The following is a 24,575-nucleotide window of genomic DNA, read 5'->3' as shown; positions in this document are numbered from 1 at the left end:
CCCAAGCAATAGTTACATGAAGATTCCTTGGAGGGTGGCTCTCTATCTCTTTGAGAGAAGACGTTAAAGGCAACCAAGTGAGGTGCATGGTAAGAACATGGCCTGAGGTATTAGGCCAGACCACCCCAAATATCAAAATCTATGCAGGTGTCTGACCAGGCAGTGGCACAGTGGACAGAGCATCAGACTGGGATGTGGAGGACCCAGGTTCAAGACCCTGAGGTCGCCAGCTTGAGCGTTGGCTTATCTGGTTTGAGCAAAGCTCACTAGCTTGGACCCAAGGTCACTGTCTTGAGCAAGGAGTCACTCACTCTGCTGCAGCCCCCCAGTCAAGGCACATATGAGAAATCAATGAACTAAGGATCCGCAACGAAGAATTGATGTTTCTCATCTCTCTCCCTTCCTGTCTGTTTGTCCCTATCTGTCCCTCTCTCTGACTCTCTCTGTCTCTGCCAAAAAAAAAAAAAATCTATACAGGTATTTTAAGATAATGCAATAGCAATTCCACAGAAAGAAAATCAATTCTATTTTTATAGATGATTATAGTATTTTACTATTACCATCACCAAAATTAGTCTCTTCCTCCACAGTACATTCATTATCTAGGACTGCCATTAAAAAGTACTACAGACTGGTTGGCTCAAACAACCAAAATTTATTCTCTTCCAGTCCCAGGAGCTAGAAGTTTGCAGTTGAGATGTTGCCACAGTTGGTTCCTTGTTGGAGGCTCCTGGAGAGGGCCTTGTTCCATGCCTCTCTTTCAGCCTCTTGGAGTTGCCAGCAATCTTTAATGTTCCTTAGCTTGTGGGTGGATCTCTCCAGCCTCTGCCTCCATCTTCACCTCCGTATCTCTGTGTGTCTAATGTTCCCTCTTCTTGTAAGAAACCAATCATTGGAGCCGGGCCCACCCTAATCCAGTATGACCTTATATTAATGAGATGATACCTGAAAAGACCCTGTTTCTAAATGAAGTCATATCCACAGGTTCTAGGTAGATATGACTTGGAGAGAAAGGGGTTATTCAACCCAGAACTTAAGGTAATGATTATTTTGAAAGTTCCAAATTCATAGCCTACATTGGAAATGGTAGTGTTGGAAAGCCACGAGTCTATTTGAGATTGTATGACTCATGACAATGACCCTGTCAGTTTTACAGACGAAAAAACTGGTTTCAAAGTCATACTCTGAATGAATAACATACTTGTCTCTAGGACCCTTCATCTCTAGTCCAGTGGGTTTTCCTGAACCTCAGCTTAGTCCATAGTATTATGTAGCATTACAATATACAGTACATTGTCATTTTTGTGTCAGTATGTGAATTTTCCCTTAATTAGATGAGACATTCTTACTCACTAATAAATAGGTATAAAATAACTTTTTTTTTTTTTTGTATATTTCTGAAGTTGGAAACGGGGAGGCAGTCAGATAGACTCCCGCATGCGCCCGACTGGGATCCACCTGGCATGCCCACCAGGGGGCGATGCTCTGTCCATCTGGGGTGTCTCTCTGTTGCAACCAGAGCCTTCTAGCACCTGAGGCAGAGGCCACAGAGCTGTCCTCAGCGCCTGGGCCAACTTTGCTCCAGTGGAGCCTCAGCTGCGGGAGGGGAAGAGAGAGACAGAGAGAAAGGAGAGGGGGAGGGGTGGAGAAGCAGATAGGCACTTCTCCTGTATGCCCTGGCCGGGAATCAAACCCGGGACTCCTGCACGCCAGGCCAATGCTCTACCACTGAGCCAACCAGCCAGGGCCCCTAAAATAACTTTTAACACATAGATTTGGCGTGAAGATTAAATGAGAAACTACATATAAAGTACAGCAGGAAACTTAGTAAGCATTCACTTAATTTAGCCAATATGATAAGTGTGGCTTTTCCATCTCCAGATTAAAATTCATAGCACAGGGCAGGATGCACAATCAATGATCATTAAAACTATGGACTATAACTTGAATTATATTACTGTTCTGCCTAACACAGCATTACCAGTGATGCCTTCTAGTACTATCATGGTATTTGGGGTTGGACTACATTCGATGCAGTAACCATTTATTGAGCTATTCCTATACATCAGGCAATCACCTAGGCATTGAAGACCAATACAAAGTGCTACAAAGTGGAAAAAGATACAGTCCTGGCCATCAAAAAACTGGGTCTCTTCTGGCATAGTCATAGCGAGCTGCCATTCACATCACAGCGTGATAGATGCTGTGGCGAAAGGCGAAGTATAGTGCTCTGGCAGAACAGACATTATGATGGATTCCACCCGCGGTCCCCAGAAGAGTTTGTACAGAGATGCTCTTAAAAATGGGGCCTCTAGAGAAGTAGGGATTTGCTGGGTGGAAATAGCGTTCCAGGCAGAGAAAAATAGCGAAGGCAGAGGCATTACTATAGAAAGTCCGTGGTGAATTTGGGTTGTGGTAGATACTCTAATGAAAACAGACAAAGTGTACGCGTTGAGAGCTGATGCGGAGAGCAGTGAGAGGCAGGGAGACTAAGCCGAGATAAGTGGTGAAGGCTCCTGCCCGCTGGAGCAGGAAGAGATGACAGACAGACCTTAAATATCGGCCCCAACTAGATTCCACTCCCAGCCCCACCACTTACCACTTGGGTTCTTCCAGCAAGTTACTAGAACTCTTCAAGTCTCAATCTCTTCCTCTGTAAAGAGGGGATAAGGATGCCTTCCACACAAAGTTGCTATGAAGATTTAAAGAGATAATAGAAATAAAGCTTTATATCCAGTACAATATATAATACCTGTTAGTATTTTCAAATTTTGAACTTTCCTTTTTTTTTGAGTAAACATGGATTCTTTGCATAAACCTTGATCAATTGCCCAAGGTGCTGACTTGTGTTTTTCACCGGGCAGTAGGAAGTCTTTGGAGGTTGCAAGCAAGAAATGAACAAGTCAGGCTTGCTGATAGAAGAACTCTGCTGAAGGCAGCCAGAGTCTGAGAGCAGGTGATATCAGCTAAACCAGGGTGCTGGCAAGGAGGAGGAGGAAGCTGTGATGGGTAGAAGAGACTGCAACCAAAGATAACTGACAGGAATCGCACACTGGCTAGATGAAAGGTACAAATTTAGGATGACCTCCCGTTTCTGAATTGGGAGACGAGGTGTGTGATTAATGAGGGTACAAAACTCAAGAGGAAAAGAAAATTCTGGAAGGGAAGGTGGTGAGTTCAGTTTTGAGCATCTTGATATTAAGGGATCTATGGAAGGAGATGCCCAGCAGGACGTTGGCTAGATGCATTGCCCTCATCAGCACAGGAGCCCCAGCTCATGCCTTGGCACAGGGGTGCACCCCCATCGTGAATATAAGGCAGGGAAGAAAGGCAAGCAGAAGATTCAGCCTGGGAACCCCAACACTTAGGAGGTGAGACAAGGAGAGCCAGCAGAGGGGAGTTCAATGGCAAAGTCAACTCTGACTGTGCCACTCAGAGTCAGCCTGCCTCTCATTGTATGTTAGAGCTGCTAGGGCCCCTCCCAGCCCATAATCCAGCCTCTTCATGAGCACATAAGGGAAGATGACTTACCCAATGTAACAGCACAACAGAACTGTGGCAGGACTGGAGCAGAAGTCACCTGCCTTTGGTCCAGGGCTCCCCTCCTCCACCCTTGCTGCTGGGCTTGCCTACACGTGGCCAGCATGCAGCTCTCTCCCATCCAGGTAGTGATCAGCAGGCTGACATGCTTTCCTACTCTGAAGCCGCCTTATTTCTCTCAGTCTGGGGGAATGGCTGGGTGACAGCTGCCAGTCAGTTAATGAACCAGCAGCGGTTATTACCCACAACTTCTTAATTTCCCCCAACTGTGAATTCTCATCACATGGTCACCGTTTCAGGCAAAACACATTGCACTCCCAGTGAGACTCCCAGAAACATGAGGGAGGCTGATGGTGGTCCCTGGTGTGCAACTGTGACTCTGTACTTGACTTGAGTCTAGAGGTTATGATTAGAAACCAGAATAAATAGGATACTGTAATCAATATTACCTTCCGATGCATGTATAGTCAAGGCTATCAAAGAGCCCTGTCCCTCTCATGACTCCTGAAGGCTCTGAGCCACAGCGAAGTGGCCAGTGTACACCAAGGGGGGATTCGCAGGGACCTCCCCACTCTGGTCTGTGCGTTCTCAACACCAAGGTTAGCAGGCCAAGGGAAATACCAAGGCAAGACCTTGTGCTATGCTAAATAAGCATTAAGGGCTAAAAGTGTGATTAGACAAAACCTCTTCCCAAAGGGCAGATTGCAAGTGTCTAGGGAATGTGTGGGTTAATTCAGTACCTCAAGCCCCAGTCTCTCTCCCAACTCCTGTATCTGTTGTTGTGTATAAAGTTTCCATTCACATGTACCGAAAGCATCTTTCAATCAGTATCTCAGAAGTGCATTTGTGATTCCTACTTTCTGACCACAAACCTGCTCTTTCCATAGTCTCCTGCATGGTGCCAAATGGAAACTCTCTCAGTCCAGTGGCTCAGGCAGAACACATCGACGCTTGATCCCTTTCTTTCTCTCATTTCCCACATCCTCCATCAGCTAGTACGGTTGGTTCTCCTCGAACATACACCCTGTATCGGCTCTCTTCTCAGCTCCTCCATCACCACCTACCTACATGAGCAGCCCATGGACACTCTCTTGTCCCAGGCCTGGTTCAGCTCACCCATCACCCCACTGCCTGGTCTCCATCGAGCACCCTGGCAGGCCTTTTCAACCTCATCAAATGATGGCACCTCCCGCCCTCCATCCTCCAAGGGTTCAGCACTGGTGTTTCTTTTGCACTGAACAATCTTCGAACATTCATGTGGCTTATCCCCCCCCCCCATTCATCTGGGTCTCTGCTCTTGGCACCTCTTCAAAGACTCCTTCCCTGACACCTATCTAAAACACCCCCTACACTCTCCATCCCTATACTCCACTTGATTTGTCTTCCTAAGCATTTATCTTTACCGAAGACTATATATTTGCTCGTTACCACATTGGAATGGAAGCTCACGCAGGGCAGAGAGTTTCTGTCTTGTGCCCTGCTCCACCTCCACACCTAAGTTATTCTTGTTACACAGGGAATGCTCTACAAGCATCTGTTAAGGGTAAAGAGGAGCAGAGGTGGGAGGGGTAAAGGGAAGGGCAGGAGGTAAATAATGTCCTACTTGAAGTCATTTAATCCTCACTAAAACTCTAAGAAGAAGGCAGGGCAAGTCTTTGTCCTACTGGCCCTGGCCGGTTGGCTCAGTGGTAGAGCGTCGGCCTGGCATGTAGAAGTCCCAAGTTCAATTCCCGGCCAGGGCACACAGGAGAAGCGCCCATCTGCTTCTCCACCCCTCCCCCTCTCCTTCCTCTCTGTCTCTCTCTTCCCCTCCCAAAGCGAGGCTCCATTGGAGCAAAGATAGCCCGGGTGCTGGGGATGGCTCCTTGGCCTCTGCCCCAGGCGCTAGAGTGGCTCTGGTCCAGGCAGAGCGACCCCCGGAGGGGCAGAACATCGCCCCCTGGTGGGCAGAGCGTCGCCCCCTGGTGGGCGTGCCGGGTGGATCCCGGTCCGGCGCATGCGGGAGTCTGTCTGACTGTCTCTCCCGGTTTCTAGCTTCAGAAAAATACAAAAAAAAAAGTCTTTGTCCTACTGTGCATTCCCCCGCAGAACTAGGCAAGGCGCACAGTAGGTGCTTTATCACTACCTTTCGATTGATTAACATACACTGCTCACAAAAATTAGGGAATCAGGAAACGTGTAGATACTCTAGTACTTTCAGCCTTTTGTATAGTGCATTTTTACCAATGAAATAAAAGTTGGTTTTGCATTCATTTGCATAATCGAACAACTTTCTTTGACTTGTCATTTGCTTTTCTGATGTTCTTGTTTAATAAAAAAAAAATCAAATGCTTCTTTTTTTTTATTGCTTCATATTCATTTTGAAATACCCCCTAATTTTTGTGAGCAGTATATTATCATGACTCTCCACTTCACCAATCACCTTTAAGGTATAGAAAACTTTACAGAGCCCACTTAAGTTCATAACATTTCAAAGAGTGACTACTCGATATCCTTTTTTAAGCAATGTTATGTTGACTGCTAACCACTATCTCTTAGTTACTTGTCTATAAGCATTTAGAATTTTAAAAGTACTTTAACATCATTATCTTGTGATATTCAAAACAAGCCTGGGAGGAAAAAACAGTAAACATTGTTCTTCTCATTTTTTAGTTCAGGTCACTGAGGTTCAAAGAGTTTAAGTGCTTGGTAAAAGTCTCACAGCAAGTCATTAACAAAAACTGCAATGAGTCCAGGTGTCCTTCCCCCAGCATCACAACTCTATTGTTCCAGAAATAATTGAATTGTTACATCAGAATGTAACATGAAGTCTCCTACAATGTTTTATCTACTATTTTCAAATGCCTGGAGGGACTAGTTTATTGCAGAAGGACACTTTAAGCCAACTTGACCTGTGGTTGCTGGGTATTGGGAAATAGCCATCTCTAACAATAATATGACCAAAAGATGGGCACCCAAGTGTCACGTTACAGGGACTGATTTTCTTTCAGCAACTACAGGAGTCATGGCCAAGGACAATTTACTTCCTATTAGCAAAATGGAACCAGAGATTATTCAAAACTGCTATTAATCATAGGATGGAGAGGTCTCTCCACTCCCCCTATCAGAAATAAGAGGAGACTGTTCCTCTGAATTAATAATGTGCACCCTGGGCAAAAGAAAAACAATGATAAGAAGAAATTAATTAAAATAATGAAATACCCTGTAGTTAAAAAGACTGTTGTTATTTCTGTGGGATTCATCTCCCCTCTTCTGAATATCCAAAGATTATTTAGCAGTAGCACTTGTGCTAAAATCTTGAACAATGCATTTTAGGATTATAATTGTCAGAAGATAATCACAGTTATGCTCAGACTTAAGTATATCAGAGCTTTCATTTATTAATTTCTTTATTTCTGGCTAAAACAAGATAATACAGAATTGTCTAACAATTTTTTTAATAGCCATATGATTATACCATTGCTTTCAGAAATGTTTTGTTCTTATGTGGACTTGATCTTGCCCCATGCCCTCACTCTCATTTTTTGTTTTGTTTTGTTTTTTGTTTGTTGCCATCAGATGAATTTAATTAATGCTGTCTTAGTGTCAGAAATTTGAGGTGAGGGAGCCCTAGGAGACCATCTAGTTAAAACTTGTAGTTTCCCAGATATAAAAGCAGAAATTCAGAGGGGTTAAGGGTTACCTTGGTTTCCTCTTTTGTCAAAGGTAGACTCCCTTCTCATCTACCTTGGAACTTCTTGGTGTGGCAGGGCTCCTACAACAACAAAGGGAAGGATGGGTGCAGAGGAAGCAATAACAATAAGCTCATGGACCAGTATTCACACAGGAACTCCTTTCTCAGTGTTTCCCTGGCATTTTAGGGCACACAGGCAGATATGAGAGCCAGAGAACAGAAAAGCAAGTGGACATTTCTCCCAAGAAGGGGGAAGGATGAAACAGTGATACAATCGACTTAAAGCAATAACCTTGGAGGAAGAATCAATAAAAGTAAAACTGATAACAAAGATTACATAGTATTTTCCTATGCACCAGGCACTGTTCCAAAAACTCAAGAACTTTACATATGTACTGAGCTAGCAGCTCCTAAAGCAATTATAATTCTTACTCTCTCCATCTTACAGATGAGAAATGGAGGCTCAGAGAGCTGAAATTCCTTCCCCCAGGACTCTAAGCTAGGGAGTCACAAGGATAGGATTTGAACACACAGCATTGTACTGGAAATGATATTCTCAACCGTGATTCTACCACGATCTCTTGCTGGTCAGTCATAGTTTAGTACATCCCATTCCCTGGGAGCAGCCACTGTCTTTAAGGGAAGGAACACACTCAGAGCTGGAGAAATGCTAAATGCCCTTGAACATCCTGTCTTCAGATATCCAGTGTTTTTCTGAACTGGACATTTGCAATAGGCAGCTCCTCCAGCCACATGCCTTTGGGAGCCTCGGTGATGAATGTGGCACGGGGTAATTTGTCCTGTGTTTACTAAGCCTCCAGTATGCTTCCAAGTACCTTAAATATCCTCATGACACCCTCATCCAACATATGAGGACCACTGAGGCCCAGAGAAATGACCTGCCTCACCTAAGTTCATGCAACTGGCACGTGTCCAGCCATCACATGTTTCTGCATCTGTCTTGCCTCTGAGGTCTTGTTTGTATGCTGAGTTGATTGTCAGTTATGTGCTGAGAGCATAGGGTGCCCTGATGGCACAGGAAGACACGCAGAATCAAACTGAAAGAAGCCATATTGGCTCAGGCACAGGTCACCCAGGATCCCAGGAAGAAACTTGACTGGCTTAGGCTGCCTGTGGGGCCAGCCATAATTTCTGTTGCATTGAGTTCCTTTGTGTAGCTCCCTGCAAAGTTGTAATATTCAAGTTAAGCCTTGTATGAGGCTTCTGCTCCTCAGAGTCGACGGTTCTTCTTATGCAACTCTCTCCACTTCCTTGCCCCACCATAGGGAAAATTACAATCATTAATCTCAATGAAGAGAAACATCAGACTTTGATTTCCTTACCATGGGTCCCCATTATTTATACTTTAAGAATTTGGTAGAGCTAAGATGACAAGTATAGAAATAAGTCCCCAGGAAAGGGAAGAGCCAGGACTGCTGGGCACTGTTTTCTTCTGACTAGGAGGCCATGCTTAAAATATGTACTCCCCTGTTGCTTTGCAGATTTGAGACATAATACAGATGTGACTCTACCGCTTTCCCAAAAGAGAGCTAATTTCCCGCTGTAGACCTTTGTGTTAGGATGCCTTTGCCCACACATCCTTCTGCCAACACTGGATTTGCCCACTTTTTTCTTTGGTTCTTTAAGAACCAGCTCCAAATCCACTTCCGGATACTTCCAGCCAGAGAAGCATACCAAACATGCATCCTGCAGAATTCCACACAGTTTTCCCAGAATCCTGGTTTGCATGTTGTTCTCCCCAGATGTCTGGGACCTTGTTGAGGGTAAGAAGAGGCTCTCTGTTATCTGTGCCAGAGGGTTCTGTAATAGCCATTCATTCCTGGATGGCACAGTCAATCCTCTTACAAACAAAGGTACAGCAATCAGGATAAAGAAACCATAAGACAATGAAATAAGATCAAAGAGATTCCTCTCAGGTTGCTAGTATGTTGAAGGCCTAGCTCTACCTGGTCAGCACACATCTCACCTTCTTGGTTGAGTGTCTTTTGAGAAACATGGTGAAGCGGGGTGATTTACAGCTACTACAGACTCTGCACGGTGCAGGTGGAGTGAAAGTTGTCCAGGGTGACTTGGAAGGGGCCTAGAAATAGCAGTAAATTCCTAAGCCATGCAAGGCATTTCAGAAGAGCCAGGGTCACCGTGCTTCTCAAATCAGGGGGCACTGACTCAGGGGACATCAGATCACCCTTTCTCTGTACTTCAGTGTCCTCCTTCATAAAATGGGAATGGCAGTCACACTCACACACACACACACACACACACACTCACACACACACACACATACACACACACTCACACACACACACACACACACACACACTCACACACACACATACGAGTTGATGTCCAGTTTTAACACACTAGTTCAGTAAAACACTTGCATGGGTAGCAAAAGTGAAGCTCCAAGAGGCTCAGACTAGCGTTTGCCAAGAATCTCCTCTGACTCAAGCATTACCTAAGTGTTTCTACTCGTAACATTTCATTCAGTCCCACAGGTCTATGAGGTCAATTTTTTTTTTAATTCCATCCTCTAAAAGTGAAAACTAAGGCCTCTTTAAAAGCTGTAAAGCCAAAGTTTTTAATCTGGATTGCCTATCTCCAGAAAACTTATTCCCTAACACTGTGACACTCCCAGTGGGAGTCTTTGCATTTCAGAGGAATGTTGCCCAGAAGTCTGGAGGGAGAAGTTTAGATCAGTGAAGCCCTGCCACCTGAGAGACCATCGTCCAGACACACAGCCTGGAGAGGAAGTAGAGGGTGAGCTTCTGGACTCGCTTCGATCTCTTCACAACTTGGGAGCTTCTGAACAAGTGACTTAACCAGTCCAAAGTCTCCTCATCTATGCATGATGATAAGAAGAGTACCCACCTACAAGGATTTCGGGAGAATTAAATGAGTCAATTCATTCAGTCTAGCACTTGGCATATAGTGAATGCTAATATCAGCTATCATTAACAGTATTAACTATCATTTGCTCAGAATACAGGACAGTCCCCAGGAAAGGAATTGAGAGCTACAGTGTGATGTGGGAGACCAGACAAGGGGAGCTATATCAAGCCTAGACATCTGGATGGTTGAAGGGGAAAGGGATAAACAATTAATTAGCCTCTAACATGAGCCCAACTTTGTTTGATATATGATGTTTGATTCATCAGGGGTTCCTGTTTGTCACCTGAAATATTTTATTTGTAAGACTTTCTGATGGGGGGAGGTAATTTGGAAAGTGTCAAAGGGGAGTAATAATAAAATGAACTAACACTGGGAAATTCTTTCAAGTTTATATCACACACTTAGAGCCAGAAGTTCATCTGACCCTCACAGGAATGCATGGATCTAGGTAAAACAAGTAACTTCATACACAATTTACAGGAGGGAGATCAGTACTCTGAGGAGTGAGGGACGTACAAGAGTAAGTTGGCAATAATTGAGCAACTTCTTGGTAGTATATTTGACAGATATTGTATAAGTGGTGACCTGAGTTAGGCACCAGAGATACAGAGCTAACCAAGCTACATTTCTGGGCCTTGAACAACTGTTTGTGTCCTGATACGGAGGCCCAGACTGAAGACCTGTCATTTCAGTAGAAACTAGTAAGCACTTTGATAAAGAGACGCGTGCGTAAAGCGAATCAGAGTAAGCGAGAAGGCTTCACAGAGGAGGTGACAGATACATTGTTGTAAAGCTTGAGTAAGCAGGCCCAGGTTAAGCAGGAAGAGGAAGAAAGAGGCTTCCCATGCCCAGGAAACAGCATAGAGAGAGAAGAAGAGGGCGGTTACCACATGGTCTAAATGACAAAAACCATTTCTGATCCTTGGAGTACTGGTTGAGAGGCAGGGCGGGACAGGTGGACTGCAATGTGGACAGATGGAGGGATTCCGATGCAGGTCACCTAAGACCCTGCGAGTCCATCCCTGTGAGATGTAGATGGTGGCACCGGGGCACCACTGGGGGATTAAAGCACAGCAGCGGCACCTTCCATCTGTGGTTCTGAGACATCACTCTGACAGCTGTGTGGGAGAGAGGCAGCAAAGAAAGGCGTTTCAGGCTGGAGGCAGAGAGACCAGGGAGTGCGGGGGCTCTTGCAGGGGTCCAGGAGAGAGTGGCTAAAAGCCCGAACGAGGGCATGGCAGTGGAGATGGAGGGAAAGCGAGGAGTCTGAGGAGGTAGGATCAGCAGGACTTGTTGGTGACACGGCAAGGGGGCAAAGCCCCTCATTCACTTCCAACTTCCCACTGGGATTTGCTGACAATGTCACCTTGGAAAGGAGCAATTACATGGAAGATTGAAAAGATAATGGGTGCAGATTTCACACAGAAAAATCTGTAAGGACTCAGAAGGAGACTGAGGTGTGAGATGCTAAATGCCGCTTATTTTTCAGATTTTGGTGTTGAAAAGACTGTCCTTGGATTATTTAAAGCTCCATGTAAAAATACACACTCAGAGATGTGCCGGCTCCATAAATTCCCAGTCACTTTCTTCAGACTTGGGACACAGCGTTTTAAATATGGGGGGAGAAACAAGAGAGGGGGAAACATTTTTATGCCAATCATTTTATAAACAATCTGACTTTGCTGATGGGAAAATAGACCTTGAAAAAAGTGCAATTCATCAATACAGCATAGGTCAGACTCAAGTAAATAAAAGAAAATTGCTATAATTGCTGATAAAATGCAGCTTTTGTCATTTCATTTATGCATTTCAATTGCAATTAGATTAACAAGGATTTCAAGGGGGAGAAATTTTCATTGCAAACGACTTTTCAGATTGAACAAGCAAAGAGTTTCAGAAATAGCTCAGAATCTACAATTATGGGCCCAGAGGGATAGCCAGGGCCAGGTCTTCTACCTCCTCAATCCTCTAGTCCCATCTTTAGTGAAGTGGCGTTCTCCATAGGCCCGATTCCAGTGGCATTCAGGGGAGGGGGAGAGAAGGGTGGGGAGCAGTCCAGTCAGGGTATCAGCCAAAAGGGGGTGAACCCTTTAGAATTCTGAAGAGAATTCTAAAACAGTGATAAAACTGAAAGTCAGACTATTCATTACCTTCATGTTCTGGCACTTCTAAACAATGTCAGTGATAAACTATTCCTCCCAAGGGTCCTCTGATCCAACCATATTCCTCGGTAAGCTGTTGTCAAGTCAATGAATTTTTAGGCCAATGATGGGGCTCCAGCATTTAAAGCTGGACATCACTCTCATTCATTCGCTCATGGATTCATGCATTTCTGCTTCCCACATAGCCCTCATCACTCTGTGAGGCAGGAGTTATGGCTTCAATTTTATAATGAGAATCATGAGGCTCAGAGAAGTGAAGAAATTTGTCCATAGAAATCTAAATTGTAGGTTAAAAATCAGAGTTTGAATATAAGACTATCTTAACCCCAAAGCCTCCAGTTCCTCCTCCTTCACAGTGCTCTCACAGTCACCTCTTCTAAGCGTCACTGGGCTTCTCCTGGGGGCAGGTCCCTGCCTCTCAGGCAGCAGGTCTAACTCGACACCCATCAGTTGTCCTTCAAGGGAAGTTAGCCAAAAAAGATGGGTGGAGGTGTGGGGAGGACTGTTGTTTAAGATCCCACATATAAGTGACTTTTTAAAAAGTATGATCAAGCCCCTCAAATTAACATTTCTACATCATCACTTACTTTGGGAACAAGATATGTCTGCCAATGGGAAGGGAGAAGGCATAGGAAGTGAGAGGGGACCAGAAAGTTATTTTCTGACTTTATTGAAATACGTAGACCTGCCACTCATTTTAAAAAAAAAAAAATTCTAAATGTCAGATAAAGAGAAGGTTCAGACAGAAGAGAACTGGTCATGGTAATATGATATATCAATTCAACATTTCCAGAGCATGGACTTTGTGCCCAGGATGCCCGGGGCTGGAAACACAGTCGGATTACATCAGGACCTAGCTCGCAGAGCTCACCACCCTTGGCAGGGCGCCTCCTGCCTCTGCCACCATTACAGAGGGTCTTCATGGGGGTAAACACCCGTCCTCACCAAAATAACCAATTTTTTATAAAACCACCAAAATATGATGACAAAGAAAACTTTCTTAAATTAACTATAAGAATAGTAGCTGATAATCACTATTAGAATTTATCACTGGCAGCCCTGGCTGGTTGGCTCAGTGGTAGAGCATCAGCCTGGCATGCAGGAGTCCTGGGTTTGATTCCTGGCCAGGGCACACAGGAGAAGCGCCCATCTGCTTCTCCACCCCTCCCCCTCTCCTTCCTCTCTGTCTCTCTCTTCCCCTCCCACAGCCAAGGCTCCATTGGAGCAAAGTTGGCCCGGGCGCTGAGGATGGCTCTATGGCCTCTGCCTCAGGCACTAGAATGGCTCTGGTTGCAACAGAGCAATGCCCCATATGGGCAGAGCATCGCCCCCTGGTGGGCATGCCATTTGGATGGGTGCATGCAGGAGTCTGTCTGACTGCCTCCCCATTTCCAACTTCAAAAAATACAAAAAATTAAAATAAAAAAAATTAAAAAAAGAATTTATCACTGGCAAAAAGCATCAGTAGGAACCAGTCTTTGTGGAACAGGGCATTCACGAGCAAGGTTGTGTGCAACACTGGCTCAGCAGCTGCTCACGCCTCTAACTCCCCCTCTCCCAGGAGGCTTAAGAGGCAAGAGGGTGAGCATGGACAACGAAGCACGAAGCTCTGGCCAGAGGGCTGTGTGAGCACAGGGGCAGCTGGGATTGCTTTTTAGCTGAAAGGCAAGGACAGGCTTCCCAGACCTAGTGGCCTTTGATATGAGCCTTGTTAGAATTTTAACAAATATAGCTGGGAAAAGAAGAAAACAAGGTTCAGGTGAAAGAACAACTTGACTAAGGAAAGGCACAGTAGTGAGGAAGACACAGGCATGAGGTTCAGAAATGAGAACTGCAAACCAGACAAATACATTAAAGAACTAGCCAGGAACTACGAGCGCCACCGTGGTGCTGATTGTAACAGCCTCCACAAGACACCTGCCTTCTCCTCCTTACGCCAGGGCAGACAGAAATTTCCCATTTGTTGAGCCATGGCTATTGTGAGGATCTTTCTCACTGAAAGACATTTACTCCTAAGGCTGTATAGAAGGTGTGAAAATGGGGCCTCAGAGTGGTCAAGATATGATAACTAGGAAGTAGAGAGGCTTCCAGATTAATCAGGTGAGCAACCAAGTCAGTTAGATTTAGAAGCCTATGGCTCCTGCATTGCACTAGATTGCCTCAAAGACTCCCTGCAGGTAGTCAGCCAATGGTAGGATTCAGCCGGTTTGCACCAGTCCAGCAGAACCAATACCTAATTTTTTGTTGAGTTTGGCAAACCAGTTGTTAAAATGGCACTTGTAATCAGTGTTCTCTCTAAGGTGGAGTTTTCAAAGATGAACGTAAGTTCAGAGAAGAGAAGTTGCCTGTTTCTAATATATCAAACACAATGACCATTAGTCTAATTGGCCTGCCTCTAAAGGAATTGGACCCTACTCCTACAGTGAAAAGATGGTTAAGGATAAATCACACAGTAGATGATGCTTGGTTAAAGCAAAGAAAATTGCAAGTGAGGACGCCAATCAAGAAGCAATATGGGCCTGACCTGTGGTGGCGCAGTGGATAAAGCGTCGACCTGGAAATGCTGAGGTCGCCGGTTTGAAACCCTGGGCTTGCCTGGTCAAGGCACATATGGGAGTTGATGCTTCCAGCTCCTCCCCACCTTCTCTCTCTGTCTCTCTCTCCTCTCTCTCTCCATCTCTGTCTCTCTCTCTCCCTTTCTTTCTCCTCTCTAAGGTGAATAAATAAAATTTTAAAAAATACTTTAAAAAAAAGAAGCAATATGGAAATATCTTAAGTAACAGTTTTATTGGTTTTTTGTCAGGTATTATTTATATATTTTTCCTTAATATTTTAAAACTCTTTCTTATAACATAATCTAGTTTTGTGTACCACTATTACTGCTCTTATTTAAGCATTAAATGCATGAAATAATAAACTACCTTTTGGTATATCATTTTTTTATCCTTAAAACGATCATTAGGGCAGAGAACTGGTTGTTAAATTATTTGAATCGCACTGTAGTCAGCCCCTGACAATCGCCTTTGCCGGCAGGGTGAGCCTCTGGCACCTAACGCTCAAACCCTCTCTGACCAGAGCCAGAGGCACCCATGTAACTGACCTTACGATACTCAAGGTTGACCTCCTCAAGCCCTCTCCTCCCTGCTAGCCAGAACGGCCAGCCTTACTTTTTGGACCTAATAGACTTAAATGTAAATGCTAATAGTAATGCCTAACTTATAAGATTGTCATTAGGTGTAATTAATATATGAATGGACTTACCACCATTTCTTATATATAGTAGGTGCTCAGTAAATACTTGTAATTATTCATTCACTGAGTAAATAAAATTATAAAGATGCTACATAAGGAATGACATCAGCAAAAATAGTGGAGGGGGAACTCCCATAGCCCAACTATCTACAAAAGCAGTGAATGAGTTAACAAAAAATATAAAAATGAACTTTGTAAGAGCTCAAGAAAGAAATCAGGAGTTGACAAGCAACCAGGCAAATAATCAAGAAATAGCAGCTGAACCTTGGCATTTAAGGCAATCTCTGTTGAATCACTAGCTGCAATATATACAGGTATCATATCATCACATTGTATACTTTATACTTACACCATGTTATATGTCAATTGTATCTGAATAAAGCTGGGGGAGGAGGGGGAGAGAAGATGCTAAACTTCTTTAGTCATTAGGAAAATGCAAACCTGAACAACAAGGAGGTACTACAGCACACCCAGTAGGATGGTTTTACTTCTTTTTTTAATGGAAAATAACAAGTGTTGGAGAAGACGTGATAAAATTTGAACTTCATATATTGCTGGGGGAATGTAAAATGGAGCCACCATTGTGAAAAACAGTTTGGTGGTTCTGCCCTGGCTGATTGGCTCAGTGGTAGAGTGTCAGCCTGATGTGTGGAAGTCCCAGGTTCGATTCCTGGTCAGGGCTCACAGGAGAAGCGCCCATCTGCTTCTCCACCCTTCCCCCTCTCCTCTCTCTCTCTCTCTTTTCCCCTCCCACAGCCAAGGCTCCATTGGAGCAGAGTTGACCCGGGCACTGAGGATGGCTCCATGACCTCCACCTCAGAAAATAGAATGGCTCTGGTTGCAATGGAGCAACGCCCCTGATGGGCAGAGCATCACCCCTAGTGGCCATGCCAGGTGGATCCCAGTCACATGTGGGAGTCTTTCTCTCTGCTTCCCCACTTCTCACTTCAGAAAAATTTAATAATAATAATAAAAAAACCAGTTTGGTGGTTCCTCAAAAAGTTTAACACGAACCAGCAATAATTCCCTCCTTAAGTATATACTAAAGAGAATTGAGAACAGGTGTTCAAGGGAAAAGGTGCACACAAATGTTCATAGTAGCATTATTCATAAGAGCTAAAAGGGAAAGTCAATGAAAACATTCACCAACTGATGAATAGGTAGACAAAATGTGGTATACCCAGACAAGAGACTAATATTCAGCTATAAAAAAACAAAATAAAATAAAATAATGTAGTACTGATACATGCTACAGTATAGATAAGCCTTGCAAACGTTGTGCTAAGTGAAAGGAGCCAAACACAAAAGACAACATATTGTAGGATTCCACTTATGTAAGATGTCCAGAATAGGCAAGTCCACCGAGAGGGGAAGTAGAGTAATGCTTGTCAGGGGCTGGAGGGCATGGGAGAATGGGGAGTGACTGCTTAATGAGCATGGGTGTCTTTTGTTGTTATGCAAATGTTCTGGAACTAAACAGCGGTGATGGTTTGACAACATTGTGAATGTACAAAAAGCCACTAAATTGCATACTTTAAAATGGTGAGGAAAAAAATGTATTATGTGGTAGATGCTACCCTCAAAGAAAAGCCAGACTAGTGGGAGGATGATGTGTACATAAAAAAAAGATATAATATGCCAAAAAACAATCAGTTAAAAACAATGAGAGAAATAAGAAAAAAATAAATTGTCAGACTAAAATATTAAAAATTTATGAATATTTCAAAACATAAAGAAGAAAATTAAAAAGCAAAACATAGACTAAGAATATGTACAACAAACAGGACAGACGGTTGCGTGTGTATGCATGTGTGTGTGATGTACTCATAAGTACGTAAAAAAACAACTGTAGGAAAGGTATAAAAATAGGAACAGAACAAGAAATACAAGTAGTCCATAGATTTGTGAAAAATGTCCCACCTCTCTAGTAATTAAAAAAAGGCAAATTAAAACAAGATGCCATCAAATTGCTATTTTAATAATAATACTAATACTCAATGTTGTAATCCTGTAGTAAGGCAGGCATCATAATGCGTTTTATGACTATAAACCATTATAATACAGAAAAGAATTTAACCACAAGTATTAAAGAGCCTTAAAAATGTTCAAGCTCTAAGATTCCATAGTTTTTATAAAATGAGATATCTAATCCACTAGACAAGAAGTTTTTATCGCAACATTAGGATTTTTAAATAAAGTACTTATGTTCATTGAAAAACATTTCGAACAAGCACAAGAAAAAAAAAAAAAACATTAACCAAAATCTTACTACCTAATAATAATCAGCATTAAAATAAGGTGACCACACTCCAGGTGCATTTCTGAACCCAAATACACAAAGATAGTTTGACAGGCTTGCTTGGTAAGTTTTGGTTAGATGAAAATAATTTTATAAAATAATCTCATATGATGCTATTATTAAGAAAACCAATCATTCTATATATAACATATTTTACTTAATTTGTAGAAGAAATAGTATTGGAGTAAAACTGGGGGATTATTAAAGGTTTTTTTTTTACCACAAGAAAGTTCATTTGTAAGATAATACTTTCAAAAATCTTGTATTCGTTTCCTAGAGTTGTAGTAACAAACTACCACGGACTAGGTCACGCAACAGGATTTATTGTCTCAAAGTCCTAGAGGTCAGAAGTTCCAAAACACTATGTCAGCAGGCTGAGCTCCCTCTGGAAATGCTAGTGCAGTGTCTGTTGCAGGCCTCTCTTTTCGCTTCTGGTGGCCCCAGGTGTTCCCTGACTGATAGGTGGTCATCATCTCTGTGCAGGCATGTCCTTGTGTCCAAATTTTCTCACCTCCTTTCTCTCAATTACAGTTTACGTTCAATATTATTTTGTATTAGTTTCAGGTGTACCGCATAGTGCTTAGACAGTCATATACTTTACAAAGTGCTTCCCCTGCTTTTTCTAGTACTCAACTGGCAGCATACATAGTTATTACAATATTACATTTTCCCCTTTTTATGAAGACACCAGTCATGTTGGGATTAGGGCCCACCCTAATGATCTCATTTTAATTTGATTACCTCTGTTAAGACCCTATCTAGAAATAGGACACATTCTGACGGTCTAGGCAGTAGGAAACTAGGAAGACCAAATATGAGGTAGATTAACTACATAAAAGAAGTCATCGACATGGGTTGTAGGAGCTGAGCAGGGCTATTGAGGACAGGACACTGTTGACTCTTGTTCACAGAATCACCAGGAGTTGGAGCCCACTCAACACATGAAACAGCAACAAGGGGTTACAACTCCAATATATCTATTTAGGGGGTCACAATTCAACCTATAACAAATATATACACAAAATAAGAAACTTCCCTTAAGACAAAATATTCTGAAAAAAATCTTAAGCAGTCTGAATCATTTTTTTTTCCATGACGTAATTTTAGACAGTATTGACTGACTTTTACTGTGAAAGGTTAAGAAAATTAGGACTTTTATAAACCCCTGCTATCATGCCTTATTTCCCAGTTTTTGGATATATTAGTACTTTTACTTTGTGGACAGTTATAATATTTAAAGTATGTTATGTAACTGTAATTCCTATACTTTTTAGTCTTGGTTTTATTTTTGCTATATTTAAATTGGTTTAATGCTGATCTGTTATCCTTTTACCAAAGCATCTTCATTCTGGAGTTCAGTGAATTGGTTCATCTTACAGTGGCTGACTATTATCAAACAACTTTTTATCCTTTAAAAAGGGTGGTTCAGCCCTGGCCGGTTGGCTCAGCAGTAGAGCGTCGGCCTGGCGTGCAGGGGACCCGGGTTTGATTCCCAGCCAGGGCACATAGGAGAGGCGCCCATTTGCTTCTCCACCCCCCCCCTCCTTCCTCTCTGTCTCTCTCTTCCCCTCCAGCAGCCAAGGCTCCATTGGAGCAAAGATGGCCCGGGCACTGGGGATGGCTCCTTGGCCTCTGCCCCAGGCGGCTGGTCGCGGCAGAGCGACGCCCCAGAGGGGCAGAGCGTCGCCCCCTGGTGGGCGTGCCGGGTGGATCCCAGTGGGGCGCATGCGGGAGTCTGTCTCTCCCCGTTTCCAGCTTCAGAAAAATACAAAAAAAATAAATAAATTTAAAAAAGGGTGGTTCACATTTATAATCTCTGAGTTCCTAAAAATTTGAAAATACAGTACTTCTTTGTTACATTTATGCATAACAGGCAGTTTGGCTGAATATAATAATCATGGGCCAGTCACACTTTTCTACTTGGATCTTGTAGATATTTCTTTACCATCTTCTGCCTTTGAGTGTAACACCAGCTTTTCTGCTGTCTTATCTCCATTCATTGCATTTCAACTGAGTAGTTTCTCTAGAAGGGCTCATGGATGCTGCATCCCTGTGGTGTATTTCCAAATGTCTACCTTTTGCCTTTATATACCCACAGTCATTTGGTCAGGTTCGATTGTGTTTAGTCCCTTTGTCATTCCTTCAGAACTCCTCAGACGTTGTTCTCTTACCTTCTGGCCCTGAACATCCCTGTGGAGAAGTTTGGGTCAGCTTGATTTCTCTCCTTGGAAGTGGTTTGTTTCTCTCTGTTCAGAGGCCAGAGGAATAATTTCTTCATTATTCAAGTTTGGCAATCACAAGATATTCTCTCTTGTTTATTATTCTGATTGAATTTCTTTTCTGGACTATGGTATACCCTTTCGATCCTTAGATCGCGGAATGAAATGAATGTTTTATTTCACGTGTTTGATTCTCCTCAGCAGAGACACCAATGATCCTTATTTTTAAATCAACTTTGTTCTTCATGTGTATTACCTGCTTTCTAACTGCCTCACTCTCTGTCTTTTCCTCCAGCTTTCACAATTATTACAGCAAACCTTTTCTCTGACAGAAATACAATCTTCAGCTGTCCGATTAAGTCTTTTATTTATAATTTATGACTTCTATAATATTGTAGTTTGAGTTCTCAATTTTCTTAACATTGTGAACTCTCTTTGAATATCACTGTGTTGCACTGTCATCAGTTCCTCATTGCTGAGCCCTTGTTGCATCAGATTCAGATTTTTAAGTTCCTCTGTAGTGCAAAATACACATGGGAAATTTTCTTTTTCCTGGGGAGATGTTTTCTTTCAGAGTGGGTTTTTCATTTCTCCTTTGCAAGCAATAGCCTTTCTTTTGTGTATTTGTCTTCCTTCCGTCCAGGGTAGAGTGGATGGAAACTATAATTTGTTTTCTTAGTTGCTACATGGTTTCTTCTCATTTTTCTCAAGCTTCACTTGGGCAGTCCTGACTAGAAGTTCAGTTTCTTTGGAATTCTATGTGTGGTTACATTTTCTCCACTCCCTTCCTATTATATCCATATCTGTTCCTCCTTTTCCAACTCTGCTGTGGTGTTGCACTACCAGGCACTTTGGGGCGGTCTCTGGTGTACCTCCTGACCTGTTTCACGGTGTGAACATAATATCCAAAGAAGCAGTGAGCTGAGGCAGACTGCCTGCCTTGACTTCATCCTCAGATCCTGGTGAGAGTAAACAGGGAAATGAGGCTTTTCTCTGGATGGGCTGCCCACATCCTTTCTCTGCTTCTCTCCAGATGTTGGCTGATGAGAAGCCCAGTACTATGCTTGGTTGCCTCCTCTCCCCCCCTCTGGCTTCTTCCTTGGTGAGTTTGGGCCAAGAACCATACAGGCAGTTTCGGAAATTTTTCTTGAAGTGGAAACAGGAATGGAAACCTCCCTCAGGATGTCATCCAAAGAATAATGGCTATAAAGCATGTACCAGGACTGAGGCTTGCCCAGGTCAGTGCCCTTCTTCAGGGAGGGAAGGAGGCCTGGGTGTCGTGGGACCCAGGAGTCATTGACTGTGCCAGTGAGGGAGGGAGAGCTGGGAGGCCATTGGACATCTCGAGAGCACGTCCAGCTGGACACCAGGTGAGCAGGGGTCAGGCCCTGCGGAATAGGCTGCAGGGAACTCAGGCTGTAAGAGAGATCGGGGGATGGGAGCGATGTTATTGTCACGAATGCAGTGGGGACAGGCCTGCCAAGTCCGACACGCAGAGTACGTAGTCATCTCCATCTTCACACCTCGCCCCCACACCCCCCTTGCCCAGGAAACCACCCTGAGTGGGAATAGCCCTCGGTACCTGCCCACGCTCCCACCCGACAGCAGCTCACACAGCAGCTGTGGGAGGAAAACCTGTGAAGACCAAACATATGCTGGCAGCACCCCCACCCCAAATCACATGTGGGGTTTCTCAGTGTTAGTGGCCTCATCCTTTTCTTTTTCTCTCTCATTCTTCACAACTGTGGGATGAAGCGCGGGATCACAGCCACCAACCGGCCTCCTTATTAGCATTAGAACTATAGTCAAAACACATTATGCTTGACAAATACATTTATTTTTATGTAATGGAAATGCCATCAAAGCACAGTTAATTGGGATTGAATTAAATTATAATTGAAGTTCTTGTGCACAAGGAAGAGAAATTATTCTTTATTGTTGCAGATGGAAGTGTACCAATTGTAATGTAGTTTTTAGTGTAAATGACCATTATTGCCCAGAGGGGTGTGTCTGACCCTGGTTCTCCAGGATGGTTCCTGCCAGGATGCCTCGTGTCCATGGGTCTGCGGACGAGGCAGCGATGGTCTAGGGTGATCTCTGCCTAATAGGGCAGCCTCTCCCTGCCTGTTTCCTTCTCTCTGAGCAAGGTGGGGTACGGCCCACAACAGGTTCTGACAAGCCAATGAGATGTTACACAGAGCTGCTGGTCCCTGGTTGGTCCTTAGTAGAGGGAGTTCAAACCCAGGTGTGGTTCCTATGTCATGACCTGTTCACTGTACCGGTAGCTCTTAATCTGGCTCACCATCAGGAGCACAGGGAAAGCCTTTTAAAAATACAAACAGACACTAGTTCCCACCCAGGACCTTTTTATCAAGCTCATTAGAGATGGGGTCTAGAACTCTGCAGGAGATTTCTATAAGCCCCCAAGCTCTGATGACAGCCAGGCTTTAGAACCACTACGCTAGATCTCCATGTTCCTCATGGTGACTACAGCAACCACACCTGTGTAACATCTCTACAAAGGTCAAAACAGACCAAGCCTATAGCTTCCTGAGAGAGCAAGAGAACTTTCACATGAACGGAATAACTGAAACCAAGATCAAGTACACGTACACACATACAAGCACCCATAAAAGCTTCCACCACCAAACCACAGTGTCTGATGGAAGCTGCTGGTATCCACCTCTGGAAACTTCTGCTCCCTCCCAAGTCATGATTTGGGGATGTTTCCCTTCTCCTCAATATGTACAGAACAAGTAAGGATCTTTGTCATCACCCTGCAATGAGGGTGGGAATTATGTACCAGGAGATGAATCTGATGAGACCAGTGGTTTCCACCTTTGACAATGGTTCATGACTCTGAATGGCCCCACATACATGCTCACTCAGCTCTGCCCCCACCACCACCCCAGAACGTCCAGGCAAGTTCACACACAGGAGGGGAAGGGATAGGAGCTCAGGTTTCCTGGGACCTTTGAGGGTCTTTGATTCTCCATAGTCTCTCAGAGAGCAAGGTTTTCCACAAGTGGCCAGGGATACAGTAGCTTAGAAATTTACCTGCCTGAGCACCTATGAGTCAGACAAACTTATGACCTGTAAGCAGAGACATCATTATTTTCACTTTAAAAGATGAAGAACTGAGGTGCAGAGAAGCCGGGGAACTGGCCTAATCCTGCCACTGTAGAATCGTAGCCAGAACTGAGCTGACATTTACACACTCTTCCCATTCTGCCACTCCTATTCCCCCAATGTTTGTGCATCTCAGTCAGAAGAGCAGAAATTACCGCGGAAAGCGGAGGAAGTAAAAACATCTTATAAACATCTTATACCCACACCCTGAGTCACAAACACTGTGGGGCTTTGGAAAGGCTGGACTCGTTGAATGAGAATGTTCACCGGAGGAAAAGGACAGATTGAGGAAAGAACATGGGTTTGGAGTCTCATATGTCCACTCACATCCCAGTTCCCACATTTCCTAGTCATGTGTCCTTGGGTTAGTCAGCTATTCTAGGCTGATTAGTCATCTGTAAAAAGGGGAATTATACCTGCCACATGGGTTACATAAGGGTTAGACAAAATTTATGTAAGTAGTTAGCATAGTAACTAGCACGTAGCAGGTGTTTAACAAGCAACCACTGGCACTGGGAGTAGTCATGGCAGTGGTAGTAAAACACCTCAGGTAGCGCCTGACACGTAGTAAATGCTCAATAAATATTATTGCTGATGTGCCTCTTCCCAGGCTCCAACTCTCCAGGCTTTCTGCAACCAAAGAACTGGAAGTCCTGGATGCTGGGACGAGCTGTGCCTTTTACAATATCTGTGACCTTCGGGGTATTCACATTGCGTCTCTAGACTCCAGTTTTCCTCTCTCTGAACCGAAGGGGTCGAGCTAAGAGTGTGCACTCCCCTCGGCACTTCACAGGGTGTCAGTCCATGCACCGAGTGGGGGCTTCCTGTGCCCCATTTCATTGTCTGCTGAACCCAAACAGGCAAGAATCTTTTCCTGCAAACAAATGGGACCAACAAAACTTGGCAGGGCTGCCCCTGTAGCAATTATGTAAGGTCCCTCATTGTCTCCCTGTGGTCTCTAACCACTGAGGAAGAGATGACCTGACAGTAAACCTGGTCAAAATGAATTATGATCCAGTTACAAAAAAAGAAAGAAAAAATGTGCAATATTATACTTGGGAGGCAGGCAGGAGATGTTACATCCAAAAAATAAAAAGCAAAAGAGTGTGAGAGCTTTTAAATCTATATATTAAAAGAATTTAAAGCTAGCAAATGGATTTTTTAAGTCCAAAGTGAATTTTAATGTTTGATGGCAGAAGCTTCATTCCCTGGGCTCCGTTTCCAGTGGCTTTGTTTAAAGCACAAGTTTCCAATCTTACAATTTTTTTTAAAACATTGAACACAGGAAAAAGAGAGGCCTATTTTTCTCAACCTACTTAAAAATAGTACCACTAGCTTCTCCGCCAGCCTCGGCACTGGCACGGCCAACACACCTGACCTCCCTCCTTCCT

Source organism: Saccopteryx leptura, chromosome 1 (genome assembly GCF_036850995.1).
Source record: "Saccopteryx leptura isolate mSacLep1 chromosome 1, mSacLep1_pri_phased_curated, whole genome shotgun sequence".
Taxonomy (NCBI): domain Eukaryota; kingdom Metazoa; phylum Chordata; class Mammalia; order Chiroptera; family Emballonuridae; genus Saccopteryx; species Saccopteryx leptura.
The sequence above is the reverse complement of the archived record's forward strand: the minus strand, read 5'-3'. Positions refer to the sequence as shown.